Raw genomic sequence first — 13,072 nt, 5'->3', positions numbered from 1 at the left:
TTTCTCTGAGAAGCAACAATTCCACAATCAAAAGGCTCAGTACCTTGATTGCTAGTTCTTCCCCCTTGATCTAGCTGGTTTTCAGTGCAGTCCCAAAGCTCAAAAGTCTTTATTTTCTTAATTGGCCCCTCAGCTACGGGAGCCCAGACCTGGCTTTAAAAAGACAGGCTTAAATACACATTTACACAAAGGTGAAGGAGGAAAATATTTTCAGTTTAGAGAAGCTCCGAATTTGTAACATTAACATACATATGGACAGAAAATCCAGAGTTTCACTTTTCAATCTGGACTACTGGGAAACACACAGGAGATTCTGCAGATAATTTTCTCTATACCCAACATGTCAGCAATATAGTTATTGCACAGCCAAGATTATCAAATCAGGATCCATTTTTACTTTTCAGACATCCATCATGTCACAAAACTCAAGATTTATTATTAGTGCCTGTATGGGAACTGCTGAATCACGGCCTGAACCACTGATTGGTCACCTGAGGTGAGCACCAAGTCAGCCATGGGGGCACAGGTGAAGGTGATATACCTGTGTGGGTGGAAGGGGTGGAGCCTAGTTCCTCCTCTCTCAAACCCCATTTAAGGGCTGACCACCACCAGGGAAGGATCTCTTCTTGGAGATCCCTCCCATGTGGAGTCCTCTGCGAGCCTTGTCATCTTAAAGGTGAGCCATCTTCTCTTTTGTATTACCTGTATAACTGTTTGTATAGAACTACTTGAAATATACCATCTTCTATACTATTCCCTGGTGGAGTATCGTCATTAGGAGTTATTTACTCTACATTTGGCGAGCCAGGCAGCTCTAACTAAATCCATAATGTCGTTTATTTGGAGTATATTTAAATGGGCCAAGGGGGAGAACGTTACCCCCCTAGAACAGATAATCCCTGGTCTAATTCCAGGATTCATGGGGTCACCCTACTATGGATTGGCATCCGTTATTGAGAAATGGGGACCCATGCGGGTTCCAGGGACTGCCGCTCCTTCTCCATCTTATTTGACTGACTACTTTGTAGGATTAGATAAAGACATACTTATTACCAAGGAGCGGCGGTTAGCTGCCTCTGCAGTAGCCTGGCCATTAGTAATGGCCATACTCAAGTTAGATGTCGCAAATGTTAATATGGAAACTGAAAATCAGCTATTACGAGACCGTATTGAGAAACTGGAACAACAGCTGGGTACGTTAACAACCAAAAAGCCTGGCCTAAATGTCCCCACAAGACAAATAAGGAATATATTGGTAGAAGACACCCCAAAATCAGAGGAAGAAGACTCTGATATGACAGGGGAAAAGATCTCTAAGGCAGATCTCGAAACTCCATCTATGATGGACCCATTCGAGATTCGGCCTATTATAACTCAAGATGGCTTTGGCTGGGGCCTGTGGCAACGTCAGAGTTCTGTTCGGACCCCCATTGGATTTTGGTCTCAGGTGTGGCATGGAGCAGAGGAAAGATATAGTATGATTGAAAAACAGTTATTGGCTGCCTATTCTGCATTACAAGCGGTAGAGCCAATAACCCAAACGGCCGAAGTTATAGTCAAGACTACATTGCCAATCCAGGGGTGGGTAAGAGATCTGACCCACCTTCCTAAGACGGGGGTGGCCCAGGCGCAGACGGTGGCACGATGGGTTGCCTATCTCAGTCAGAGGAGTAGTCTATCTTCCTCACCGTTGAAAGAAGAGCTTCAGAAGATTCTTGGCCCAGTAACGTATCATAGTGATGCACCAAAACAAACTTCGGTTGCTCCACCACAGAAGAGTCCCGTCCAGGAAGGAAAATATCCTATTCCTGAAGATGCCTGGTACACGGATGGGTCCAGCAAGGGCAACCCAAGTAAGTGGAGAGCAGTAGCGTACCATCCTGCCACAGACACAATCTGGTTCGAAGAGGGGGATGGTCAAAGCAGCCAGTGGGCAGAGCTGCGGGCGGTGTGGATGGTTATAACCAAAGAACCTGGTGATGGTATCCTGAATATTTGCACAGATAGTTGGGCTGTGTATCGGGGGCTCACTCTTTGGATCGCACAGTGGGCCACCCAGGATTGGACTATCCACTCCCGACCGATCTGGGGCAAAGATATGTGGTTAGACATATGGAATACAGTCAAACACAGAACTGTGTGTGTCTACCATGTTTCTGGTCATCAACCCCTACAGTCACCAGGAAATGATGAAGCCGACACACTGGCCCGAGTTAGATGGGTTGAGAACTCTCCATCTGAGAATATCGCTTACTGGCTACATCAAAAGCTGCGGCATGCTGGGCAGAAGACCATGTGGGCAGCCGCTAAAGCGTGGGGACTGCCCGTACAACTATCGGACATCGCTCAAGCATGCCGAGACTGTGACGCCTGCTCTAAGATAAGACCGAGGTCGTTGCCTGAAACTACAGCCCATCTTGCTAGAGGACACAATCCTCTACAGAGGTGGCAGGTTGATTATATTGGGCCTCTCCCTCGGTCTGAGGGGGCGAGATATGCCCTAACCTGTGTCGACACCGCGAGTGGGCTAATGCAGGCCTATCCAGTACCAAAAGCCAACCAGGCATACACTATCAAGGCACTCACAAGGCTGATGGCTGCCTACGGGACACCGCAAGTCATCGAGAGCGACCAAGGAAGTCATTTCACGGGTGCAGTGATACAACGCTGGGCAGAAGAAAATAATATTGAGTGGCGATTCCACCTGCCATATAATCCAACGGGGGCAGGCCTTATCGAACGTTACAATGGTATTCTCAAGGCTGCCCTGAAGACAGACTCTCAGTCCCTGCAGGGGTGGACAAAGAGACTCCATGAGACCCTGCGGGACCTGAATGAAAGACCTAGAGATGGCAGACCCAGTGCCTTGAAAATGTTACAAACAATATGGGCCTCCCCACTTAGGATCCAAATTACAGGCACCGATAATGAAGTGAAACCTCAGATTGGCAATGAGAACAACCTTCTGCTCCCTGCCCCTGAGGACCTAGAACCAGGTACCAATAGAATAAAATGGCCCTGGAAGGTGCAGGTAGGACCACGATGGTGCGGCCTACTTGCACCTTGGGGGAGATTATTGGAGGTGGGGGGTTCGGTAGCTCCTCCGGTTATAGGTACATGGCCTACTGAAATAATGGTTAACACTCCAGTCTTCATTGCTAAGGGGACCCCTATCATGTCTCTGTGGCAGATCAGGACACCCCCTTTGGTGCCTGATATAGTCGTACAGCCACAGACATCGGGTCAAAGGGTTTGGTACAGGCGACCAGGGCGTGCCCCTGTACAAGCTGAAGTGTTAACCCAAGACAGGAATACGGCCTGTATCTTGCCCTGGAAAGCGGATCTTCCCCTCTTGGTACCTCTAAAACACTTGTATTACTCCCCATAAGTCTATGAATCACCAGAAGGAATCAAAACAATACTGCAGTGTTCCAGAGTTGTTATAAGACCATGTGAAGCATCTGGTGATGGTCTAACCGGGACTGATGACACGTAAGATGGACCTGCACTGTATGATTACATGCTTCCAGTAGATACCACCGAGCACTGGCCCAAAGAAGAGTTCGACGGATGCGCTGATCATCACTCATATCAGATTACATCAGCATGCGTTGCGACGGGCAATTATGTAAGCGTCGCGATGTATTGGGTCTCTGTATCAAGGGGAACTCACCTTATGGTTACTTGATCAGTGGTTCATGTCGTGAAGGGGTGGAGTGTATGGGAACTGCTGAATCACGGCCTGAACCACTGATTGGTCACCTGAGGTGAGCACCAAGTCAGCCATGGGGGCACAGGTGAAGGTGATATACCTGTGTGGGTGGAAGGGGTGGAGCCTAGTTCCTCCTCTCTCAAACCCCATTTAAGGGCTGACCACCACCAGGGAAGGATCTCTTCTTGGAGATCCCTCCCATGTGGAGTCCTCTGCGAGCCTTGTCATCTTAAAGGTGAGCCATCTTCTCTTTTGTATTACCTGTATAACTGTTTGTATAGAACTACTTGAAATATACCATCTTCTATACTATTCCCTGGTGGAGTATCGTCATTAGGAGTTATTTACTCTACAGTGCCTCAGACTACACATGATATATGTGGCTTGAGAACAGCCTACATACAATGTATGTTGCTCAAGAACTATGGAATGAATTGCAAAGATTAGACAAAGTCCACAAATTAATAAAGCAAGACATCATTTTTTAATGTGGGAAAGCTTTCTAAAATGGAAAACAAAATGCTCCAAAAGGTCACTGTAGTCACCTTCGATATTAGTGGACTTAAAAAAAACAACAAAACATGGAAAAACAGAAGTTTCTGAAGATTTTAGGCAAATAGGCTGTTATAATCCATCAGTGATAAGGAATGACTCTACTGTCATCAAAGTTTTACTTGAATATTTTTTACTACGGAATACTGTAGTTCTGTATACAACTTACCATGCCCTTGTAGATCCCCAGAGATCCATAAATCTCAGTGTGGGAATCACTGCTGAGGACACAAAGCTAGAACAAGAATCATAAAGCGGCAGGAAACTACAAGAATCCCCACGTGTCCTGCCTAGAATTCTGGCAAGTACAGATGTAGCTCAGATGTAATTAGCTATTCTTCTGTGATTTTGTTTAAATTTATCTTACTCTGTGCTTACTTTGTCTAGACTCCAGGTTCTGTTGCAGGCTCTTCAGTCAAGCACTGTTCTGGCACTGTGCAACACCGAGCACAATGCGATGTTGATTGATGAGCACGCTGGTAACAGGGAATGCTGGCAGACTTCTGCTGTCACTGTCAGAGCTCTGAGAAGCTGTTGTATTTATGTCAGACAGATTTGTGTCTGCTTGAACCTAGCATTTATCTTTCCAGTTGTTTTATTTATTTATTTATTTACTTACTTACTTACTTACTCTTATGCTTAAAAATGAGATTCCTTGCTGAAAATTGAGGAAAATATCTCTTTAACACGAGCAGGGATGCTATATTACATTTTCACAAATTCTAAGTACATCATTGGAGTTATTCTTATCATTGTGGGTATTAATGAGAATTCAGGCCATTTAGAACTTTAAAGGAAAAAAAATAAGGGAGAGAAGGGAAGGGGAGGGAAGGGGAGGGAAGGGGAGGGAAGGGGAGAGAAGGAAATGAGGAAATATTTTTAATAATAATTAAGTACATTGTCTCACTAAGTCATTATCTAGGTACTTAATCTGTCCAATCTTATTTATAGACTCCAAATATTCTTAAAAAGACTGAATCCTTAAAGAACAGGCAAATTAAATTGAACTTAAATTAAAATTTCTGAAGAAAACATAATGCAGTCATTAATTTTGGCATTCATTTTAAAGAAACAATGTCTTGTGAAAAATCGTACAAAACCTCAACTTCAACATGCATTGCCAAAGAATTACATAGTGGACAAAGGGAGAATGAAACTAGATACTGCTTATACTGAAAAGGAAAGAGTGCTTAGAAATAATATTTTGAAGAGTCTTCTTGGGATATTTTTTCGTACATCATAAAGAAATACAAAGATAATTTTAAAAGATATTTTTAAAAGTTACAATCAAATAAGAACTTTCAGAGTTTGAAAATAGCCTTTCTGTTCCAAATTCAATGGGCTCCAAAGGAATGACAGTTTCTCCCCCTTTTTTCCTGGTTGTGGTTCTCTCACTGTCATATGTCTGAAATTGGTTTATTTTCCCTCTGTTTCATGTAATGAAATGGAGGGCAGGCAGAATTTCTACTTCTGTAAAGATGGAGGAAAACAGAAAGCAAATCTTTTCTAAATCCAAATTTATTTAATTGGCACAAGTGGAAATCCCAGCAGAATCACTAAGAGCAAGAAAAGGATCAGCTAACATCAAACACATGCAGTGTATAATTAAGCTGGTGTTTCTGAAAACAAAAACAAAATGATATTATTTTAGGGAAGCTGCTGGTTGCACACTGCAGAGCTGGTTATGCTGCTGGTTCTCCTGCCTTACCAGAAATGCTCCTCTGGGCCTCTTGCCCACGCATAGCTTCAGGCAGGGTGTGGAATAAAAATTAGGTGCAAAGAGCTTCTATCTTCAAGAGACATCCACCTGAAGACATTTTCCTGTTCACTACAGTCGGCTCTTTGCCCACCTGTGGAAAACAGAAAATCTTCCAACCATAATGGCACTGATGTCACTCAGAGGCTGACAGTGGCACAGCTGGAGCCCACCTGCCATCCCCGTGCCTGTCCTGTTCTGCAGATCCCCTGTGCAATAGCACCAAGGCAGTCTTGTCTATCAGTAAGCACATGCCTTCCTCCTTCCGCTGCACAGAAACTCTCCATGCAAAAGCACATTTTCCTGTACCTAGACTTCCAGTAACTTCACTGGCATAAAGAAATAGCATTGTGGAAAAATGAGAGCATAGCCTGGCCCCTAGCAGAGAACTCATACTAGGGAAGACGACAGCTGTGGGGTTTGGAGATTCAGGTTACTCAGAGGCCAGGCTGAAAGCTGATACAGACGAAGTGCTGATTGCCATTTTAAAATTTGTAATTATTATTTCATAATAAACACAGACACCTGCAACACAACACACTGCCTATGCACACAGCTAGTAACCCCTCAGCAAGTTACAGGATGAAGATTTTAGACGTGCCTGAAGAGGAAAGATGGAATAATAATCATCTTCTTATGCAGGAAACAGAGCATAAAATGTGATGGATACCTTACTCCCCAAAAGACGCGCCATCCATCTTTTTCCACTACCTGTTTTCCAAACTGGATGAAAACTGGATAGCAAAAGCTCTTAGATCAAACAGTAGAATTTCTACCCCAAAGCTGAAAAAAGTACTTTGTTCCCCAAGTTTTGCATGGCATTAGTGATAGATAGGAGCAACAGATAACACTGAATTCACCACAGACTTTAAATTTTGCTACCTGAAATCAGGCAACCACTATGAACTTTAGATATTTTTACATCATTTCTTTAAATATTTATTTAAGTATGCCAACCTCAAATAGTAAGCCAGCATTTTTAAAGACATATTTGCAAGTGTAATGCCACCATTACTAATAAAATAATGACTGTAATATAAGCATAGGAAATGTTAGCAGCTTCCTTATTTCAAAACACTGAGTAAGCATTCAAAATGGAAAGAGAAAGAAAAGTTACCCTCCTACTTGGAAGGAAATATAGCCCATGAGATAATTCTGACTAACTCACGAGGTCACTCTCTTTTGGAGTTTACGTAACTTTATGATTCCCTGACAGTAAACACACTTTGTATCTTGAACAAATTGAGTTAAAACTAAGTGTAGACTATCAAGGTTGTCAACAAGTTTAAGTCCACAGTGAGAGGTAAATTTAATTGGTATAGTTCAATCCTTCCCAAATTCAAACAGATCGTAATACCCTGGGCCTTGTACTGGAATATATTGCCATATTTTGGGCCTGATGTACACTCTAATTTTTAAGCATGGCTGTCTCACACTGGTATCATATTCCAGTACTGTTTATAATACAAATTGTCTCTGAGTCTGGCAGTTAACAAGTTTTCAAAATCAGGGCTGTTTATGCTGTCCTTTGGAAACAGCACCTGTCTCAACAAGCTTGGGTCTGCTTGTTTATTTGCCCTTTTAGATTGTATCCGTGTTATCCAAGTTACACTGTGGAAGCTTAGCTATCCTAATCAGTTTTGTGTCTTCAAAATGAGAGCAGGCAGTCTCACACGTTTTTGTCTTCTCTTTATGATAGGTACTTGAAAACAAGGTGGGAGTGCTGTGGACAGAATGAGTGAGTGTCTGAGTTCCCTGCTTTATCTTCCCTGTCCAGCCAACTGCTTTACAGTAATCAGACGCAGAGGTGGGAGACAGGCAGCAAAGGAAAGGACAAAGAAGCTCATCTCTGCTGCAGATGATGAGTGAAAACCATTTCAATCAAATCAGAACTGAAGCCCAAAACATAATGGCAGCATGTAGTTCTGCCTGTGGAACATGAAATGACTGCAGTGACCTTGTAGATCTTCATTTCCAAATATTTTTAATGATACTTAGGATAACCCAGCTTGTACCAAAGAGATGTGTTTTGTGTTTTTTTTTAAACACTGCTTTACAGCAGTAATTTTATGAGTTCAAATGCCAGTTCTGGCTGAGTCCATTTAGTGTAGTCACGAGATGAAGGCAAATTTCACTAAAATCCATCCCAATCTCCTGTCACTTTAGTAGCAGAACACTAATAAAAAACAACTAAGAAGCCCTCATGAGACCATAGCAGCACTTCAGCACATTTTAGCCTAGATTTTAATTTCTTTTTACACTTGTTAAAATTGAGCGCTCAGAGAAAATGTTGCTAGATCATGATAGATCCACCTCCAACTGGATATCTGGTTTGACTTAAATACTTAAAATAATGATCTTCTGCCATATGTTTAATATAACTTGAGGTTTTTAGCAAAATATGTCTTAGATTAAGTGTACAGTATATGCTACAGCACCGTCGAGTTGTTTCTCTGAAGAGAAACAGCTATGCTCCTACTCTCTAGCTGGGAGGACTTTCCCTTCAGGCTAAATGAGACAACAAATAAGGGGTGGGCCTTCGGTGTGGTCTTTTGCAAATGGAAGGTGCTGCACTGTCTAACTAGGGAGGTTTCCAGCTTGGGAGGCATAATCAAATCAGACAAAAAGCAGTTGAAAATGATGAATTCAGTGGTATCGGGGCAGCTGCAGTGCTCCACTCCTGTGCAAAGAGGGAGTATGGGCAAACCCTGAGAAGTACCTCTCAAAGTAAAGGAAGGCTTAACTTTTACTTACGTGTGTGTCTATGAGTGCACATGTTAAAAAAATAAACAACTATGAAACGACATTCTTGTAATAATTATACTAATAATGAGTACTAGGGATTTGAAGTTTTTTATTTATACAATTGATTCAAGTGTTTGTGAAACCTAATAAATTATAAAAATTTTCATAATGAGCTATTGTCTGAAAGTATACTTAAGCAGTTTTGGAAAAGCATGTGTATTCCTGTATTTGTTACAATGGCTTCAAAGGAAAGATTTCTCTGCTCAGTGGTATTTTCTGTGTTTTTGAGAAACAACTGACAACATTTATTACTGCAAATGGCACGCTGTTTATTTTCTAAACACTTCTGGAACCCAGCTTTCCCTTTATTGCTTTTGCATGTTTCTAACACAGTGCTAAGGTAAAAGTAGCTAAAAGCCTTGCTCACCTATTTTTTTAATTTGTTCAGTTTGTATCTTCTTGCAGTCTTAGCTAGTTGAGTTGGCTCTCCATTGAAACCCACAGTCAGGAGTAGGGTAGATCAAGGACAATTTCCTCTCGTGTTCATTCAAAAAACTTCCCAGGTGACTCCAGTTTGTTTCAGTGAGAAGTATAGCACGGAATCACAGAATTGCAGGGTTTAGAAGAGACCTAAAGAGATCATCAAGACCAACATCCCTGCAAAAGTAGGTACCCTACAATAGGTTGCACAGATCCAGGTGGGTATTGAATATCTCCATAGGAGACTCCACAACATCTCTGGGCAACCTGTTCCAGTTCTCCATCACCCTTACCATAAAGAAGTTCCTGGCCTCATCCTTATCCTCATCAACCTCCCTCCTCCCTTTGGATATTTATAGATATTAATTAGATCATCTCTCAGTCATCTTTTACACAGGCTGAACAGACTCAGGTTACTCAGCCCTTCCTCATATGGGAGAATGCATGGTATAGAAAACTACAGGCTGGAGGCATTAGCTCATCTAGTGTTCTGAGCAATATCAGAGGCCAACCAGCAAGCTCTACAATATAAGTTGAGCAGTGCAATCCTACCATCAGAATTGGTGTGAAAGCACATATACGTGAGACATGTCACCACAGTAGCAGGAAAGCAGACACGAGTGCACTGACAGGCAGTGGTGGTGAAGACTGAATGCCCTTTCTTCCCTGTATGCATGTTACTATGAAAATGAATATCTCCAAAATAGCTTTATATATATACTCTGAATTTCAGATTGTCAATGTGCAAGTACAACAGGCTTCTGTAGATGTCAATTCTTATGCAAAATCAGGGGGGGAAATGAAGAATTAGCAAAAGACATTTTAAAAGATCACATCAGATCTCTGCCATATTCATTCATTATAGATCTAGTCAAGTATCCAGAAGAAAAATGCTTGAGACCTTTTTGTGGCCATTACAGGATTCCTATCACAGTAGATATGAAATGCCATCTGCAATTTCATGTCTAAGAGTATTGTGTTGCTTCAGGTTATCCAAGGACAGCAAATATCTCAGCATGTGATGCTACACAAAATGACACAAGAAGCCCTCATCACACTGTGCAAAAAGCATAAAGAACTCAGTTTTTGTGTTTTGCTTTTTAAGTGAGTAGAAAAACGATAGGTTCCATAGATGACTCAGAATAACTCATATCCTTGTATGAACCCTTCCTTCCCTCTTCCTTACCTTCTGGTTCATAGCTGTTTGTAACACAATGTACAGAAACAAGCAGACTGTTTCAGGAAGTGTAAATATGTGGTACAGGTACAATTAGAATGAATCTTCACAGTTTAAAGCTAAAATACTTAAAAAACAGAAGGCAAAAAATGAACTATCAGTCTCAAGGGGCAGGAAAATAGTCCTTAATTAAAACAGATATGTATTTTTTTATATCGGTTTATTTATTATTTATTATCATTATTATGTTATAATTAATCATAATCACTATTGCTAAGGTATTATAACACATCTCATTTGCTTTGCATAATAACTGTGCATGTCTCTTTGCAGGCAAATAAAAAATATTATCCCTGCAGAGTTTACAATCCTGGAGGAGTGGAGACAGTCCTGCAAACAAGATATTTCCAGATGGGGTGCCTATGCCTTACAGAACTATGAATCAGACACACTATGTAGACACTGGGAGACACATGGATGTGAAATGATAATGAAATTTAAAAAATTAAGAAGTCTGTCTTGTTAGACATTCAAAACCTTTGAGACTTTCCTTTTTTGATATATATCTATATACATGTGTGTGTGTTTCTGGGGCTGAAGAGGAGAGCAGAGTACTGTTCATTGGTTTGTCTGATGAGCTGCATGTGAACAGGCTTGGAGAAAACTCTGGAAGGAGGGAGCAGATGGAAACTCTGAATGAGAACCTGACATGGGGAGGGCAGTAAGGGGCACAAGGTGGGCAGGCTGATGGGCATAGAGAGATGAAAAGCAATGAGGAATAATGCAGGTAGAAGCTGAACAACACAGGACTTGAGTGAGACATAAGACTAGGTTTTGATGTGAAAAAGTAAAAAAAAAGGTACTGACAGGAGATGAAAAGGGCCTGGCCAGAGACAGAGCATGTGGCTCTGAGTGATTTGGATGGGAAGACTGGAGGGTGATAAAGTGAGAGGCCTGGCAACTGTAGGCTGTCAAAGTGAAGGAATGAAGCAATACGGCTTTGGGCTCGGGAAAAAAAAAATAACAACTATGGAAAGGGATCAGAAGGTCCCAGAGAGGATGTGGAAATGGAGGACAGCACAGGCCAGTGCAAGTGCCTGTAGAAATGTGGGAATGTAATGGGCTGACACCTCATGTGCCCAGCTGTCCTGCTGATGTCAGTAGGCACTGACCCAGATCCCAAGAACAAAGAGGGAGTGTGGCCAGTGCCAGGGCCAGGGCACTGAGTATGACAGAGAAGAACTTAAAAAAGACCAGTGTAGCCCTCCCACCTGATGTCAGCATGATGGAGAATGAAGGTTGCAGCCAGTGGGGCTAGGGGCTACTTGCTTCCTGAAGCAACGCACAGCATGTGCTGTGACTGGCAGTGGTCACCTACAGCATGAGACTGAAAGGAGAGGAGATACCCAATAAGAGATCCTTCAGTGGAAAGGATGGTTGCTTCTACTACTCACAGTTTATGTTAGGGTGGAGAAACCAGATACCCAAATTTTTTAGCCTGCTCTCAACTTTTTTAGCCTGCTCCCAAACACAGCAGTCAGAGCCCTATAGGAACAAGAAAAGCAAAATGCAGAGAAGGAATCCCACATCATTTCCTATATTGCTTTTTGAAGTGCACTGATAGAAGGTTCTAACAGAGACAAAACACATTACTGTAGGCAAAGGCAGAATTGTTTTAGCACAAGCATCCTGAAAGAATACTTCTGGAAGTATTTGCAAGAGCACACAGAGACTTCTTTGCCTTTGAGTTACCTGCTATTTGACAAAGGTATGTGGAAAACAGGCTAAGTTCAGAAAGGCCTTCTAACATACTCCATGAAAGACGGCAGCATCTGATGATATCAGTGTTAACAATAGCTAGAAGAAAAATTCACCCTCAGCTTACTGACATCAAGTCCTTAGGAAAAAAGAATTTCCAAGTGCTTTGAATATACACACTAAGACAGCATGCAAAATTAGCGATAAAAGAAAGCACACAGTGATGTTGAGCAGCTCCTTCTCTCTTGCATGCCTGAGGCATTATGATATTGACTTCCTTTGTAAACAATCATAAGGTTATTTCCTACAGAGAAAAGCAATAGATGTAAATGCCATGTATTATTATTATACGATGAGAAATGGAGTACTGCCTTTTGTTTCGTAGAGTGGAGAATCATGACTCAAGAGAATGATCTTTTATTTTTCTCCAGAAGGATTTGCAGATGTTTATTTAGTAATTTTAATTTATCTCCTGTCCCAAAGGAAGATGCATGTAGGTACCTTGCAATGTTGAAAATAATCAGAAACAAATCAAGTTTATCAACTAGTCCCCTTTTTGGTTTGGAAACCCTTGTCTTGCATTCCCTACTATGTTAAGGGTCAAGCACGGCATAGTTCATCTCACAGGACCACAAGAGGGAGCAACTTTCAGAGGTGCCTCCAATTAACAAACAAAATCAACAGCAAAACACCATGCTGGAGTTCTTCAGTCTCAAAAGAACACAGGAGTGGCATTCTCCCAGCCAGCTGGGCGATCAGATTTTTTAGCATGTTATCTGCAGGTTCAGCCTTTGTGCTGGAGAGGTTGTTCTTCACAGCTAATTCAATTCGAAAGACATCCCTGTGCTTATTTCCAAAGATATTCCAGGGTTCAACTTAACACTTTCTCCTA

This window comes from Cyrtonyx montezumae, unplaced genomic scaffold, assembly GCF_038088225.1.
Source record: "Cyrtonyx montezumae isolate F1298 unplaced genomic scaffold, pur_monq_1.0 scaffold_30, whole genome shotgun sequence".
In the NCBI taxonomy this organism is placed as follows: domain Eukaryota; kingdom Metazoa; phylum Chordata; class Aves; order Galliformes; family Odontophoridae; genus Cyrtonyx; species Cyrtonyx montezumae.
The sequence above is the reverse complement of the archived record's forward strand: the minus strand, read 5'-3'. Positions refer to the sequence as shown.